The sequence below is a fragment of the Austrofundulus limnaeus genome, unplaced genomic scaffold (genome assembly GCF_001266775.1).
Source record: "Austrofundulus limnaeus strain Quisiro unplaced genomic scaffold, Austrofundulus_limnaeus-1.0 Scaffold87, whole genome shotgun sequence".
NCBI lineage: Eukaryota > Metazoa > Chordata > Actinopteri > Cyprinodontiformes > Rivulidae > Austrofundulus > Austrofundulus limnaeus.
This window is the reverse complement of record NW_013952489.1, coordinates 1,753,643-1,771,091: the sequence shown is the minus strand read 5'-3', so window position 1 is coordinate 1,771,091 and position 17,449 is coordinate 1,753,643.

Sequence of the window (17,449 nt, the reverse complement as noted above, 5' to 3'; positions counted from 1 at the left end):
GGCAGCACAGAGGATTGGTGGGGCCAGCTTCCCCAGCATCACCGACATATACACCTCCAGATGTAGGAAAAGAACCATCTGCATCAGGAAAGATCCCACCCACCCAGCACACCCACTTTTTGCCCCGCTCCCCTCAGGCAGGAGGCTGCGGAGCAATAATCTGCTGCTACTCCCAATTTCCTTATCCCCTATATCTCCTTTATTTGTATATTTTCTATATTTATGTACCTATTTTCAAGTTTATTTCACACTATTCTACTTTTATTCTATTTTATCCATTGTATCTTTATTTGTAAATTGCTTATGGGTGTAACTGGACCATGAGAGAAGAAATTTCATTCCACCCCATGTACCACGTGATGCGAATGACAAAGTCTCCTTGAATCCTTCTCTCTTCTTTTTTTCCTATATTTTCCTCTTCAGCAAATGAATTCAGACAATTGTCTTTTTTTATCGGACTTAAACCAAAGCTACCCAAGCAAAAGCAAGGATAAGCTGCCATTAGCATTGGAGAGATTGGCGATTAGCCTGCCTAACAAAAATGGTTGACATACAAAACTTAAGCTGCATGCCTGATTTGGCAACTGTGTTTGCCCATGTCTATTGGTCGACCATGGTGGGATTTTTTTCTCTCATAATTTGGCTAAAGAGAGAAAAAAACACTTTTTGTTGAGAAACTTTTCTTCATTCAAAAAGTGTTTGCCTAATAAAGTAGATGAGCAGCCTCCTGCTACAAGAATGTAGCAACTAGTTGCATAAAACATAGTCTTAATTTTGGCACTAATACCACACCATACTGCCGTGTGTGGTGAGTTAAGAGTAATCTAGTCAGCTCGAAAGGGCATTGGGACTGCTTTGACCTCAAATCAGAGTTATTCAACATGATGGATTGTCTTGGTCCGATATCCTTGGCCCAATATTGGAGGGGAATCCAAAATACAGAAGACAAAATTACTGTCATGTTTCACCAGAAAGTCTGCTAGACATTAAAGAAATCTCTTTGAATTGTTTTTTTTTTTTTTTTTGCTGAGATAGTCCACAAACTATGGCCATTGATTTTTTCCTCATCTGCCATGTTTTACTTTGAACTCATGTTTGAAAAAAAGGAGGCCTGGAGGGTGGCTGGAGACGACGGGCCACTGCGTGTACCGGCGGGAAGTGGTGGAAGCTAAGCGCAGAGGACTGAGGCTGGAGGTGGCAGGCCACGATGTGCATCAGCGGATAGTGGTGGTGGCTGAGAAACGAGGTTGGAAACAGGTGATTAAACCATGCCGGGAAGACGTAGATCAGGTAAAGAAAGAGAACCTGCTGGAACGGAAAACATGGATAAGATCAGAAAATCATTAAACTTTAGGTCAGCTAAGCTAACTAAGTTAGCTTCACAGCAAGAAAAACTGATTGGCCTGATTGGAAGAGGTGAAGACTGAAATTGATGGTGCAGGTGAGAGACAGGAGAATATCTGAACTGGAGAAACGCGTGGATGATATGGAGCAATATTCAAGAAGAGAGGAGGTAATTATAACTGGACTGAAGACAAGAACATTGAACATATGCACAAGTTACTTCAGGTGGTACAACAACAGAAGATGCTCCACAAAGCGAAATACAAACACTGGAACAACAGGTAGTGACTTTTTTTTACATAGTAAAGACATTCATATCCTAAAAGAAACAATATCTATCTGTCCTGCCAAGCAATGCAGATGAACCAACAATCGTTATCAGATTTATCAGCATAAAGACAAAAAATGACCTCTTAATACAAGCAAAAAAGTTGAAGGGAACAAAAGTATACATTAATGAACATTTAACAAAAAAATGTTAACATTGCACGAAAGGCAAGTTTATTAAAAAACAGAAACAAATCTCAGCAACTTGGACATGGAACAGAAACGTTCGTATTAGAGTAGAAGAGGGGTCACAAGCTAAAATGAGAAAAGTTAGATCAGTTTAGGAGGGGACAAACAACAAAATAAAAAAATCAGCTTGAATAAAAAAGGCTTACAAAAATACAAATAAGCTCTTTACAAATGGGCATAGTAGATGCTAACATTTAAAATATGGACATTTACGAAAGTTCAGAAACTAAAATACGAATACAATCTAGATGGTATGGTAGATACAAACCTTTTTCCAGAAATCAAACATTGTGAGTATTATAATGAAGAACAATTTAATGATAATAAAATGTTAAATGGAGGTCTGTCTATAATTCATTTCAATAGCAGAAGTTTGAATGCAAATTTATCTGAAATAACAGACTACTTAAAACAGTTAAACAGAAGGTTCAGTGTAATATAAGTTTCAGAAACATGGTTTAATGATGAAAATGTAAAAAGTATTCAAATAGAAGGATATGGACTATATTACACGAATAGAAGTAACAAAAGAGATGGGGGAGTTGCATCGTTTGTTGATACTGCAATAAAATGTAAAATTAAAGATAAAATGTCAACAGCTGTTGATGATCAAATGGAAATAATTACCACTGAATTATTAAACGAGAAGTAAAAAAATATTATAATCAGCTTTTTGTATCGTTCACCAGGCTCAAATATTGAACTATTTTATAATAAAATCACAGAGCTCTTTGAAATGAGTTATGATAAAACAGTTTTTTTTTGTGTGTGTGGTGATTTCAATATTGACTTGAGAAATCAAACTGACTCCAATAGTGTGTTCATTAATACAATGTCTAGTTTGGGACTACATCCACTATCAAAACCGACAAGAATCACAGCACTTACTGCTACAGTAATTGACAATATCTTCACTAATGTAAGAAATGGAGAGGTGTTGAGTGGACTTTTCACAACTGACATATGTAAGGGATCATTTACTGGTTTCCATCCATCCATCCATTTTCTGCACACACTTATTCCTTTCAGGGTCACTGGTGCCCATTTCCAGCAGTCACAGTGCGAGGGGAGGGGTACACCCTGGACAGGTCGCAAGTCCATCACAGGGCCACACATAGAGACAAACGAGACAAACAACCATTCACTCTCTCACTCACACCTAGGGACAGTTTAGAGTTATAATTTCACCTAACAGTCATGTTTTTGGTCTGTGGGAGGAAGCCAGAGTACCCAGAGAGAACCCATGCATGCACTGAGAAAACATACAAACTCTACCCAGAGAGGTCCCTGGGGTGGGATTTGAAGCAGCGACCTTCTTGCTGAGAGGATTCAACTCTACCAACTGAGCCACCATGCTGCCCATCTTGCATCTTTCTTGGTGAAACTAATGAGGAAGAAATATTGAGTATGGTTAAAATTTTTGCAGATACAGTAAAAGGTCAAAAGATTGGGTGGACATGGACATGATATTTGTTAAGGAAAAAATGAGTTATGTTATTAAGCCATTTACATATATATGTAATTTAACGTTTTCAACAGGAATATTTCCAAACAGTATGAAAATAGCCAAGGTAATTCCCATTTACAAAAATGGTGAGAAATGTGTATTCAGTAATTATAGACCTATCAGAAATGGGTTTTAGTCACAATTTTTCACAGGCAGAGAGGAACGACATGAGACTGGATTTAAAGAAATGGTTTATTTACAAATATGAACACTGGAACTGATCAGGGCCTGAGGAGAGTGAGATGAGGTTTAGAATACTTGTACTGCTGAAGGGCAAATGTTCTATGAGGCTTGGTCTTACTGGGTCTGGTGGAGACTTGGAGCTTGGACATGAAATCCAAAGCAGACAGTGATCCAAATCCTTGACCGACAGGGGAGTACCAGTTGCCAGTAGTGGTTTCCAAGACAGGACAGGTGAGTTTAGCAGGTGAGTTTGTCAGGGACTTCCAGAGCTTGGCACGAGGAGGTTTCAACAGGAAGACTTGGCAATAAGCCACAAGCACATGATGTTCCAGCAAAGGTCTGAGTGGAAATGATCTCCTTTTAAAGGCCAAAAGAGATCATCCTCAGATGAGCTGCAGCTGAAGTTAATCAGCTGTAGAGCAGCCAGGGAGGGAGGAGCCGACAGCTGCCACAAGACCAATATCCTTTTTGCCACAGTTTTCAAAAATCTTGGAGAAGTTATTTGTAATCAGATTGGATCAATTTATTGATAAAAATAAGATTTTAAGTAACAGTCAATTTGGATTTAGAGACAATAACGCTACTTCAATGGCTCTCATGAAACTGATGGACCAAACCAAAAACAATATTGCGCCAGTGTTTTTTTTTTTTTTTTTTGAAGAAAGCCTTTAACACAATTTACAACAGCACTTTACTTGAAAAACTAAATAAATATGGGTCTAGAGGACCAGCAGTACAATGGATATCTAGTTATTTAGAAAATAGGAAACAGTTTGTACAAGTACATGATGTGAGATCTGAACTCTGTGGAATAACGTGGAGTTCCTCAGGGTTCTGTACTTGGACCAAAATTGTTTATCTTAAATGATGTAGTCAATGTGTCAGGGATCTTTAAATGTGTTTTGTTTGCTGATGATACAACTTTTTTTTTTTGTTTGGGTAAAGACATAGAACTGATGTTAGAGAAAATGCAAGCAGAATTTGTGAAAATACAAGATTGGTTTAAACTAAATAAATTATCATTAAAGTTGGATAAAACTAATTATATGATATTTACAAAGAGACAAAGAACTGTTAACATTCCATTTAGAGTTGATGGTGTAGAGATAAATAGAGTCAGTGAGGTAAAGTTTTTGGGTGTTATTATTATGAGAAACTGACATGGAAACCTCATACTAATTATTTAAGAATAAAACTAGCTAAATCTATTGCGTTGCTTTATAAAGTAAGGGACTTGTTTAATGATAAAGCTTTGCATATGTCATATAACACATTAGTTGTTCCACACTTGGTCTATGTGTTGAGGTATGGGGAAAAGCATGTAAGGCTATTACAAATCCTGTTTTTGTTTTGCAAAAAAGAGCTGTAAGAATTATCACTCGAAAACAATACCATTATCCATCTAATACATTATTTTGTAAACTGAGATTATTGAAATTCTATGATCTGGTTGATTATAACACTCTGTTAGTTATGTATAAAGCACACCGAAACACAGTACCTTTAAACATCCAGAAAACTTTGTAAAAAGAGAGAGATATTATAATCTTAATGTGACATGGATGTAAATGGACTGTACTTGTATAGCGCCTTTCTATCCAACCAGGATACTCAAAGCAGTTCACGCTACAATCTGTGCCTCATTTACACAGCACTCTACCAGATCTCCTACAAAGCTAACGTGTACAATCATATAAAGAGAGACTAATCAGTGCCAATCACATTCATTCACTGATGGGACACACATCAGAGGTATTGGGGTGAAGTATCTTGCCCTAGGACACAACTGAGACAGCTGGAATGGGGGATCGAACCAGTGACCTTCTGGTTCCAGGACGACTCCCCTAACCACTCTTCCACAGCCGCCCCAGATGTTCATGAAACCTAAATTTAGAACATGTTTGAAAGAACAGTGCACCTCAATCTGAGGAGCCAGATTGTGGAATGATCTGGAAGATGATATTAAAAGTGCCAAATCACTGTACATGCTTAAAAGCATAAAGGCTAGATTGTTTAAAAAATGAAACAATATAATCTGTATCCATATAATTTGTTGTTCTAGAAGGATTTGATGTTTTTGTTTTTTTAACTGAAGATCATTATTGTTTGAATTTATACTTGAGGAAAAGGGGCAGATGTAAAAAGATTTGTATTTTTTATTGTACATATAATTACTTTTGATTTTTTTAAGAAATGAATAAAGTTTGAAATAAAAATAAAAAAGAAATCAAGGGTTTCATGAGATTTCCTGTCTGAATGTTTGTGAGATCACGCATGATTTTCCATCTGCTATCTGAATGTTCCTGAGTGAAATCTGTTGGTGTGCTGTCTTTGTCATGTGGCTGTACAACACACTGTAGAACCAAAGCTGTTATATCCATGATTTATTTTATCCTTGTGTGGGCTCTCTCAGTCTTTGAAAATTATCTGGCCAAGCATTACATTCAGGGTCACATTAAAACAGGTACAGTATCATCAGTTCTGGTCCTCGAGGCCCGCAGCCCTGCATGTTTTACTTGTTTCTCTGCTCCAACATACCTGATTTGAATGAAAAGATGATCATCAGGCTTCTGCAGAACTTGGAAGAAGTAATTCACTGACTGAATTAGGTGTGTTAGAGAAGGGGAAAAAAGTAAACTATGCAGGGCTGCGGACCTCGAGGACCGTAATTGATTATCCCTTCATTAAAATATCAGACACACAAAAAGATGAGGCTGCTCAAACTTAGTGGTCATACTTTATTATCTTATGACCACGTATTATTATCCTAGGGCCGCATGTTAATAATCTTGTGGCCATGAGATAATAACGCGTGGCCATAAGATAATTTTTTTATTCAATGTCACTGGATGGGCACTATAGTTTGTCTTAGTAAATTAGGGATTAATTTCACCTGTTTTAAGATTGGCTTATACTGCAATACGACGTGAGACAGCGGGTCTGTCATTGTGTCATTTTGAATTTTTTTTCCTGACCTGTTAAATGGGCTGAAGATGCGGGGCCATAATAATAATAATAATAATAATAATAATAATAATAACTTTATCTGTAATAGCACATTTCTAAACAAGTCTTACAAAGTGTTTTACATTGAAAAATAAGTTAAACATCAAAGACAACATGAAACAAAATATACCGAATCAATTACAATAAAACCAACCATAAATTATCATAATTCATCCCTCTACCCTCCCACAGCTCAAATAAGTATATAAACAACAATAATGATGGCTGGATATTGTTTTTTTCTACTCAACTATCAGTGTTGTATTAGGTGAAGAGTACGCAATGGAAAAACTTATTATTATTATTATTATTATTATTTTTTTTTTTTTTTTGTTAAAGGTGGTGATGGAATAGGATTGCTTGTTCAATAGGATCAAACCAGCTGCTCTTCTAGCTCTTTAACAACAGGCTTCAGAGAAAAGACCATTTTCAACAAAATGACATGCAGAAAGAAGAGCTGCTCGAAGTCCTGCTCTGGTCCTGCTCCTCATTGACAAACACACCCATAAAGCTCTGACCAATCACATGCTGTGGGCTGCCGTGTCGCAAAGTTCTGTCTGGAGGCAATGTACACGACTGCCAGGGATAGCAGCGGGAGAGCAGATGGAAGTTATGCATTTTTTTGTCACTCAGCAGGGGGAACCTAGCCTGGCCCTTGCCTTCCTATGCAGTTCCGCTCAATACTAGTTTCGCTTCACTGCTCCGTCTGGGATTTCTCCCGTAGACAAGGATGTCTTCAGGAGAATTTTACCTGGGCCAATCAGAGAACAGAATGTTGATTTTCTGCGCAGTGTCTGCTTGTAGTTTATTTTACCTGGGCCAATCAGCAAACAGAAGGCGGAGTTTTGAACGACGTCAATTTTCTGCGCAGTGTCTGCTTGTAGTTTATTTTACCTGGGCCAATCAGCAAACAGAAGGTGGAGTTTTGAATGACGTCGATTTTCTGCACAGTGTCTGCTAGTTAGTTTAGCATACGGCAGTGGAGGAAGTGAATGAAGCCAGTCCGTGTTGACAAGGCTTCCAAAGTAAATTACATTTGTCTGACAAAGCAGCAGCTCTCATTTACAGCAGTCATCTCATTTGGCTCAGTACTTTTCTCCACTCAGTAGGGTTGTTTACAGCACACGCAATTTCCGGTTGGCTTCTTAGCTTAGCCTCCTTCACAGTGGAGCTGGCACATGTAGCCAACCGATCCAATCATTTTAAACGTCAATAGAGGCCATGCCTCCAGCAAGAATCACTTCTTTGTAGCCGAGAGTCCAGACCCTAGTACGAAGCAAAGTGAAGGACAAGGGACTGGTTTTTACTAGGGAACCAGATGTGGGACTCAAAGTTTAAACTAGCCATTAATATTCTGACTTGGTTAGAGTGAAAGAATGAAAGAATGACAAATGAAGCTAATGGTTACATAACAGCAACATGGTTAAAAGAACATACTGTTTCACAACTTTAACAATATAATAGGTACCATGGCTTAAGCAAAAAATAAGTTCAATTGAAGCCACAGTGATTACAACCATTGCATCTTTGCATACTTTGTTTCTGCACTTTTGCAAGTATAGAAAAGAAATATATAAGAGACTACATCACATTGAGCATAACGAGGCTCAAGTAAGCTTCAAATAAAGTCACTGTGCAAAAACTAGAGACAGCATCAAATAAATTATTTAAATGTTAGTGACAGAAAGCTCTGATGATACGGTTCTGTAGATTTTATTTTATCTACAGTGTTTCATGTCGGAGATATAAGTAAAAAAATGAAAATAAATTCTGTGTTCATGTTCAATGCAGAGGATTTCTGAGGCATTAGAGGGAAAAAATGATGTCTTATAGCACTGAGAGTCACACTGTGGGTGAAAAAAGACAAAATGTCTACATTTCAATCTATAAGCTGTGATGTATAAAGTCCAACTTTGTGCGACTCTTTTTAACTTTGTTTCCACTGTAGGACTATAGCAGAGCTTTAGCACTCCAAAGAAGCTTGCAAAATTTCAATGTTGACTTTTAGGAAATTTGTGGACATACTGCTACCAAGACTCAAAGCACACTATTCCTGACTGAGTGACACAGTTTTTTATTTAATTTATTTATTTATTTATTTTGGGTCTGGCATTTTCTGAATAACAAGATGGAAATTTGGCAGAATGCTTGAATAAAATATAAATAGTAATCGCATTCTTGTCTTTCTGTATTTTTAATGGAGAACAGTAAATACAAACTTCCTTCATTATGTCAAACTGATTAAGGTTCTAAAAACAGATCATGATAAATGGACAATAAAGGATATTAAAGTTTTTGATGACGACAAAGCCATCTTTTTCCTGAAGCCTGCTTTACATCTGGGATTGCTCAAGTAAAGGAGATTTAATCCCCAAACAGCCACTGTGAGGAGCAGCCTGATGTGTTTTCAATACATTAATTGGATAGTTGGATTAACTGTATGAGCTGATGTCAGGTAGGACAAAGCACCGTCTCTGCTCAGACTGACACAAACAGATGAGCTGAGCTGCAGGGAAACGACCAGAACAATGAGGGAGGGAAACACACGGGGAGTTGCCGCGCCTAAGCCGCTCCATGGTAATTATGTTGGAGAGAAGCTGAGTGTATGAGTGTGTGCTCACCCCTGCTAGGTGAGGGAGGGTCAGCATCACTATGAAAGGAGAGGAGGAAGGAAGTTTGGCCAGCAGAACAAAGTTGATTTAATGAGAAAGTAAAACTTCTCAGAGGCTCCTAATTTACCAGAAAACTCACCATTTAGGGCATTTAGGGATTTAATACTTCACGTTCATTAATCATCCTGACTTTTTTTGTGTTTGTTTTACACCTGGATTTGTGTTTTATGTATGCAGATCTAAATTACCACTGATATACTCTTGAGAAACTCAGCAAACACGAAATTAACAAAGAAACGGGTTCTAAAACAACTGTTGATGCTCATTAATCTGAAAACCGTTTTCAGCTTATAGTCTATAATCAACACACCTGACTGAAATGAATGAGTAATTGCTTGGCTTCTGCTAAACTTGTTGACATTCTGTGTCGGCAATCTAATTATTTGAATCAGGTGTGCCGAGGCAAGGAAACAGCAATGCAGGACAATGGGTCATGAGAAACAGGGTTGAAGATCCCGATCTAAGGCCTCAGTACACTGGTTAAAGTTTATGACAGAACATCCATAGAAAGTCTGAACAAGGAGGGAAGACACCATTTCAAAGGGCGACATGTTTTAAAAGCTGTTTGTTGATAGCAAAAACTGTACTCTAAGTGTAGCTTCATGGCCGTCACATTAGGAGGGAAAATTGGTAATGAAATATAATGGAGTACATGACATCAAGTTAATCTAAAATAAAAAGAGCACTTAAGTAAAGGCAATAGAACAAAAGGAGTTGGTCAGATGAGAATGAGAAAACTATGCCAGCAAAACAACAAAGATATATACAAGTCAGGGAAATCTAGTGACGGGACGAACAGCACTGCTGTGTCAGCACTATGCCGAGCACACAAAAATGAAACCCCTTATTGGTGTGTGTATCACTTTAAAAAAAACTTAAGTGACCGATACAGAAAATGTGTCGTTTGGATGTGCTGCACCAAAGTGTGTTTATAAGGAAACAAACTGTATCGACATTTTGCGAATTTGTTGGATGGAGTTTTGCTGTTGCCCTCACCTTGTTCCACTGACTTCATGGATTGTTCCAAGAAGTTTTCCCCAGTCTGGAATAATTTTGATATTGTGACGCCAAATAATAATAATAACAAATAAACTAATGATTAACAAAGATTTATTTCTAAAATATTTGTTACAGTCTCTGGAAACCTCTTGATGTGAAGGTTGAGGAGAACAAGAAAACAAGATACCAATACAATCGTCTTGGAGCAAAGACTCTTCAAAAACTTTTGCACCTCAATAAAAATGCATAAACTAATCAATTTTTAATATTTTTTGTATATCATATATTATCAGTATTTTTTCATATGGTTTAACACTTAAAATTTCATACTAATAATTTTACCTCTGAATTTTATTACAGAAAAATCTGCTGTATTTTACAACTCAGTTTAGACAAACAGCTTACACAAACAGTTTTAAGGAAATTCTAAACTTTTCTCATGAACAACTTAACTCAAACAAATTAAGCCAATTAAATTCTTCCATCTTTATTTTCCTCTGTCTTACAATAATGTAACAGAGAACAGTAACTTAGATGGTCTTGTTGATAATATTACAACTTTAATGCAAAACTCTCTTGATGGAATTGCTCCACTAAAAAAGAAAGTTAATGATCAGAGGAAGCTGGCTCCTTGGTTTAGTTCAGAGTTATGTTCTTTAAAACAAGCATCTAGAAAACTAGAGAGAAAATGGCGCTCCACTAACATAGAAGAATCTTATTTAACCTGGAGAGACAGCCTGCTAACATATAGAAAGCCCTTCATAAAGCTAGAACTGTATATTATTCATCCTTAATGGAAGAGAATAAAAACAATCCCAGGTTTCTGTTCAGTACTGTAGCTAGACTATTGCAAAGTCCTATCTCTGTTGAGTTCCCTATAACTTTAAGTAGTGATGACTTCATTAGATTCTTTATAGAAAAAATAATTTTATTAAGGAATACAATTCATGGCAAATTTCCTGCTACTGTCTCTGATTCTGTCAGATGAGGCAGCTTTAGTGTCACTAGAACCTGATTTATGTCTGGACAGTTTTTGTCCTGTTGAGCTCTCTGAATTATCTAAAATAATAGCTTCATCCAAACCATCAACATGTCTGCCAGATCCTATCCCAACCAGACTGTTCAAAGAAGCATTCCCCTTAATTAATATTTAAATTTTAGATGTACTTAATTTCTCATTAATAAATGGTTTTGTGCCACAGAGCTTTAAGATTCCTGTAATTAAACCTTTACTTAAGAAACCTGATCTTGATTCAGGAGTTCTGGTCAACTACAGACCTATATCTAATCTCCCATTCATCTCAAAAATTCTTGAGAAAAAATTTGCAAATCAACTACGTGAACATCTGGATAGAAATAATCTATATGGAGAGTTTCAGTCAGGCTTTAGAGCTCATCATAGCACAGAAACAGGACTGGTTAAAGTTACTAATGATGTTCTCATGGTCTCAGAGAGTGGACTTGTGTCCATTCTTGTCCTGTTAGATCTCAGTGCTGCATTTGATACAAGTGATCACAATATTTTATTATGTAGACTTGAACTTGATATTGGGATTACAGGAACAGCTCTAAAATGGTTTGAGTCTTATTTAACTGATAGATTTCAGTTTGTTAATGTTAATAATGAATCTTCTTCTTACACCAGAGTTAGTCATGGAGTTCCTCAGGGTTCAGTGCTTGGACCAATCCTCTTTATTTGGATATGCTTCCTTTAGGTAAAATTATTAAGCACCATAGGATAAATTTCCATTGTTATGCTGATGATACTCAATTATATTTATCCATGAAATCTGATGAATCCAACCAGTTACTTAAACTACAAGCATGTCTTACAGACATWAAAACATGGATGACTCTTAATTGTATGCTTCTAAACTCAGATAAGACGGAGGTTATGGTTTTTGGACCTGCACATCTTAGGGATCAACTTTGTAGCCTTTCACGTTCTCTACATGGCATTAATCTGGCCTCCAGTTCTAATGTAAAGAACCTTGGTGTTATTTTTGATCAGGACATGTCTTTTAACCCCCACATTAAAAATGTTACCAGGACCGCCTTCTTCCACCTATGTAATATCACTAAAATTATAAACATATTGTCCAAAAATGATGCAGAAAAACTGTTTCATGCATTTATCACGTCTAGACTGGATTACTGTAAGTCTTTATTATCTGGGCATCAAAAAAACTCTTTAAGAAGTCTTCAGGTAATCCAAAATGCTGCTGCTAGAGTTTTAATGAGAGTTGGAAGGAGATCATATTTCTCCAGTTTTAGCTTCTCTCCACTGGCTCCCTGTCAAATTCAGAATATAATTTAAAACAGTGGTTCCCAAACCTTTTGTCTTCTGACCCACAAAATATCCATGGCAAAAACTTGTGACCCCTAATATTACAAATATTACTTCCTAGGACAGGCAGAACTTCAGCATATGCTGCAAAATCATCAAAAAAAAAAAAAGAAAAAAGAAAAACCTCAGACTTCGAAGACGGCTTGGTAGTCTGGAATCCCTCTGATCCACCACAATGGCGAAAGCAGGAGGATGACGTCATCATAGGCTCACTTCATTGACTTCAAACTGGACAGTCTAAGTACAACCTCCAGAAGTTCCAGGAGTTTGTTAGCCACTGCCCAAAGCTCCTCCAGATCGACTCCCGCCTGGGCCAGGCAGGAGGCGCATGGGAATCTCACCGAGTCGCAGCAGAATGGTGGGTACATTCTGTCAGGTGCTGTGCTCGGGATGTTTCACTCAAGAGGTGGGGACAAGGAGCTCCAAAAAATAGAACAAGTTTATTAAACACAGGCTTGCTTCCTTGGACAGGCAGAACTTCAGCATATGCTGGAAAGTCATCCAAAAAAACTCATAGACTACAAAAACTGCTTGGGTACAAAAATGTACAAGATTACTCACATGACTTGAGACCCGACAAGTGTTGGGTCGAACATCATTCTACGAACAGCACTGACACAGAACTTACATACACAGAGGACTAACAACGGAAGAGGAAACACCTGGGGAGACGAGGGCAATAAATCACATTAAACAGAACACACCTGAGACAGACAGAAAGGAAACTCAAACAGAAACCCCACAAAACCCAAACCAAAACAGAACCCAAAACCCCCACAATGACAGTACTTTTACTTAAGATTTATATACCTAATGATCATGGTTTAAGATATTTGTTTAAATTCATTTATATTTTAAATTCTTAAATTTTAGTGTATTTGTTGTTATGTTTAGGTTGTTTTGTTGAGTTCTGTTCTTGGGTTTGCTCCTCATCCACCACCTGTCCCTCTTTCCTAAACAGCAAACCTGGTTCTATTACCCATCACTCCCTCTTACTAAAATACTCAGTTTTTCCACAGTCCATTGTCAGACCCTCTTGTTTTCCATGTTGATTTGTTCACTGTTTTGCTTTGGCTGGATGTTAAATCAAATCAAAAACATATATGTTGGTTAAATTGACATGTATAAATGTGTAACTGAGTGTTTGAATGATTGTTTCTGGCCCTATGTAGGCACTGAACTTTGTTTTTTAATTATTGGTAAGTCATAATCATCACAATTTCAAGAAATGAAGGCTCGAAATATTTCACTCTGTAATAAATCTATATAATATGTGAGTTTAACTTTCTGAAATGACTGAAAAAAATTGAAATTTTCACGGTATTGTATTTTTTTAAGATGTACTTGAGTAGTTTGTCTCATTTGTCTCTATGTGTGGCCCTGTGATGGACTTGCAACCTGTCCAGTGTGTACCCCACCCCTCTCACTGTGACTGCTGGATATGGGCACCAGTGACCGCTGTGATCTTGAAGGGAAGAATTCCATTCAATTTTTGTCAATTCAAAAATTTATTCATTTCATTAAAAAATACTATATACAATAATAAAAATAAACCAAAACCCAAAAAGATATACAAATCAAAATAAAATGAAAGGGAGCAGAAGAAGAATACACCTTATTTTGTCTGCCCCTTTTAAACCCAGAATATATTCAAATGAAACAGATTTACAAAACAATACTAAATAACATAAAAATACAAAAATACAAAAAATAAATTAAAATAAAAACAACATGAACATACATAAACATAAAACATTAACTCAAACAACAAATCAAATAGCTTCACATTTTACTTTTCATAATTCTTCTAAAAACTTGCTTTTATCTGTCTCATAAACATATACATTGATCAAGCATTTTTAAGATCATCTTCCAGACCATTCCATAATCCTACACCTTGGATTAAAGTACATCTTTCTTTCAAGAAAGTACGAAAATATGGCTTTACAAACATTTCCATCCCCTTTAGATAATAACAATTGTCTCTCTTAACAAAGTTTACCTGAATGTTGGAAGGTAATATGTTACTGTGAGCCTTGTACATAAACAGTAAAATATTGTAGTCAACCAAATCATAGAATTTCAAAATTTTCAGTTTACAAAATAATGTATTAGATGGATGGTTGGATTCTTTTCTTGCGATAATTCTTACGACTCTTTTTTTGTAAAACAAAAATCGGATTTGTAATTGTTTTGCAAGAAGCGATGGAAAATGGATGGATGATGGCTCAAAGCCATTGAACCCATTACTTATAGTGTTTTTAGTTGACTTTGGTTATGTACAAGGTTTATGAACTGGATTTATTACCTTTGCTCTTTTAGTCCCTCAATTCAGTTCAAGACGGCCACCACAGCAAAGCTTAGTCAGTTTTACAAACACTGAGTTGGGATTCTGTCTGATAGTAGCTGAGAGTCAACCACAACACAACAAATGTTATTTTCTTGCCTCGACAATCCTAATTTTTAATTTAGGTGTTCCTCTAAATCCCAGAGTTAAAGATTCAGAGTAGCACAGCCAACTTGGTCAATGAATGTCTAAAAATGCTTATTTGTTAAAAAGTACTCTTGTTGNTTTTGAGGCAGACTTGAAGCTGTTGGTACTCAAGGATGTAAAACCTAAAGATGAGCAGTTTCCAGGGTCTTGTCACTTTGACAACATAGGGAATATACTTTCAAAAGGGTCGGGAGAGATGGATGAATGAATCGGGAGGAGTTAAAGACTTTTTGATGTTGATCAGCGAGAAAAAGACAAGTTGCGTCAGACAGCAGCAAAACCTATTGAGCAGGAGGGCAAAAGTTCTTCAGGAGAACAGGAGAAGTTTTCTTTTGCTTTGACCTTTGTCTTCTCAGAGAGCCGACCTTTCACTGAAGGTCTGAACAAACAGAAGTGTCTGATCAGCACCACTGTTGTTGTCTGGCGATCTGAAGTTGGAGTTTGTGAAAGGCACCTGATGATCTCAAGTTTTCTTTGTTTATAACTGCTGACTTCTCTTCATACTTCAAATTTTTCTCTTTTTGCTTAAACATTGCTTTCCGCAAAAATAAAAAATAAAAAAGGACAAGTGATAATGTTTTTCTCTTGATGTTTGGCAGCAAAATGTCTCTCAAACCACCAGACTGATTTTCCTAAAGGATTCAGAAGAAAAAACCTTTGAAATTTACCCAATACAAGATGGCTGCCAACACCTAATTTAGATTTAAAAACAAAAATTGATATATATTTGTTGACATATTTTGAGATTAAATTTCTTATTTACATTTCTCAAAATAACATAATAAAACCCTGGCATGAAAAGCAATGGGTGATATGCATTCTTTAAACGTTTCTAGGCCTTCTTATTTCTTTTTAAACTTACCTTTGTCCTATACATTCATCTTTGCTTTGTTTCCTGGTACTTTTTTCCTGTTTAATTCAGACTACACTTAATCCATTCAAGATAAAGTGTGTGTCTCTGTGTGTAAGTGATTTCCCACTACTGTATCTAATGTTCTTTTTAACTTTGTCTGACAGATGATTCATCAACCTAGATCTTAATCTTGTTACAGCAGAGCCAAGCCAGAGGTGAGGCAGAGCAGTGACTGCACCCAAATGTTTGATTTAATAGAGGCTTTTATCCCAACACCTTTACAATCAAATGAGTGGCTGAATCCCAACTACAGAGGCCCCTGGGGGATTAAAAATCCCCTAAACATGATGCTACTTTTCTGTACTGTCTGCTGTTTAACCCCATTACACTGCAGCAAAGTCTGATGGTATTTTCCTCCTTTAGATAAAACTGAAACCCTTTGTATGTTCATAAAGGTTCAGTTTGATATTGCTGGAAGAAAGGAACATCATGAAGAAAATCTTGTGGTGGTATTCTATTTTTAAGGTCTTGACAACAGGACTGCACAGCAGGGCAAGTGGTTAGTGCTGTCACCTCACAGCAATAAGGTCACAGGTTTGCCTCTCACCTTTGTGTGAAGTTTGTACGTTTCCCCTGTATACGTGAATACTTTCTGGGTAATCTGGGTTTATTTTATTCCAAAAAAGATTTGAACACAAACAACTGGACTTTTTAAATTTATAATGACTTGGATAACTGAAAGCTTTCACTGGCATATCTTCTTTTCATTGACCAAAAACCATCAGGCTACTGACAATTCTAAATTTCTCATAGCAAGAGTGATTTTTTTGTTGTTGTTGTTGTTTGTCCCTATATGGCCTTGGGAAGGACTTACATCCTGTCCAGAGTCTAACTTGTCACTCACATAATGATGCTGGAGATGAGCACCAGCTTCTCTGCAATACTACACCAAAAACTGTCTAAAAAAGGTGGAAGGATAACTGGTCTCGACAGTGCTTACAGTTAGTTTATTTAATATATATAATTATTTTTTATTGTTTGAAAATATGAGAAGTCAGATTCCAACAGTTTATGAAACAACATTGCCAGCAAGTGTTGATAACTGTGAGAGACCGAGCTAGTAAAGCATGATGATACATTTGTGATTTGTGACAAAAATGGGTTTTATTCCCCAAAAGGATACTTTAAACAACTTTTACAGGGCCCTTAAAAGAGGTCAAATAAAAATAACAAAGCTTGAGACAAATTCTTGACTTAACATAACAGTACCTCAAAGTAACTATTCAAACAAAATTACATTGACCTGACCTACAACAAACAAAAGGGGACTTAATTACTGGCTGATCAAACCAGACTGACACACTTGGGGAGAGGGAGGGAAGACACACTCACAAATTTAACTAACAACAAACTAAACACATAATTAACTTAAGGATTAAATTAAACAACAACTAAAGTTAAAAAAACAAACAAAATCAGAAAAACAAAATAACTCATTATAGAATTAGAAGAAAAATTCCGTAGCATC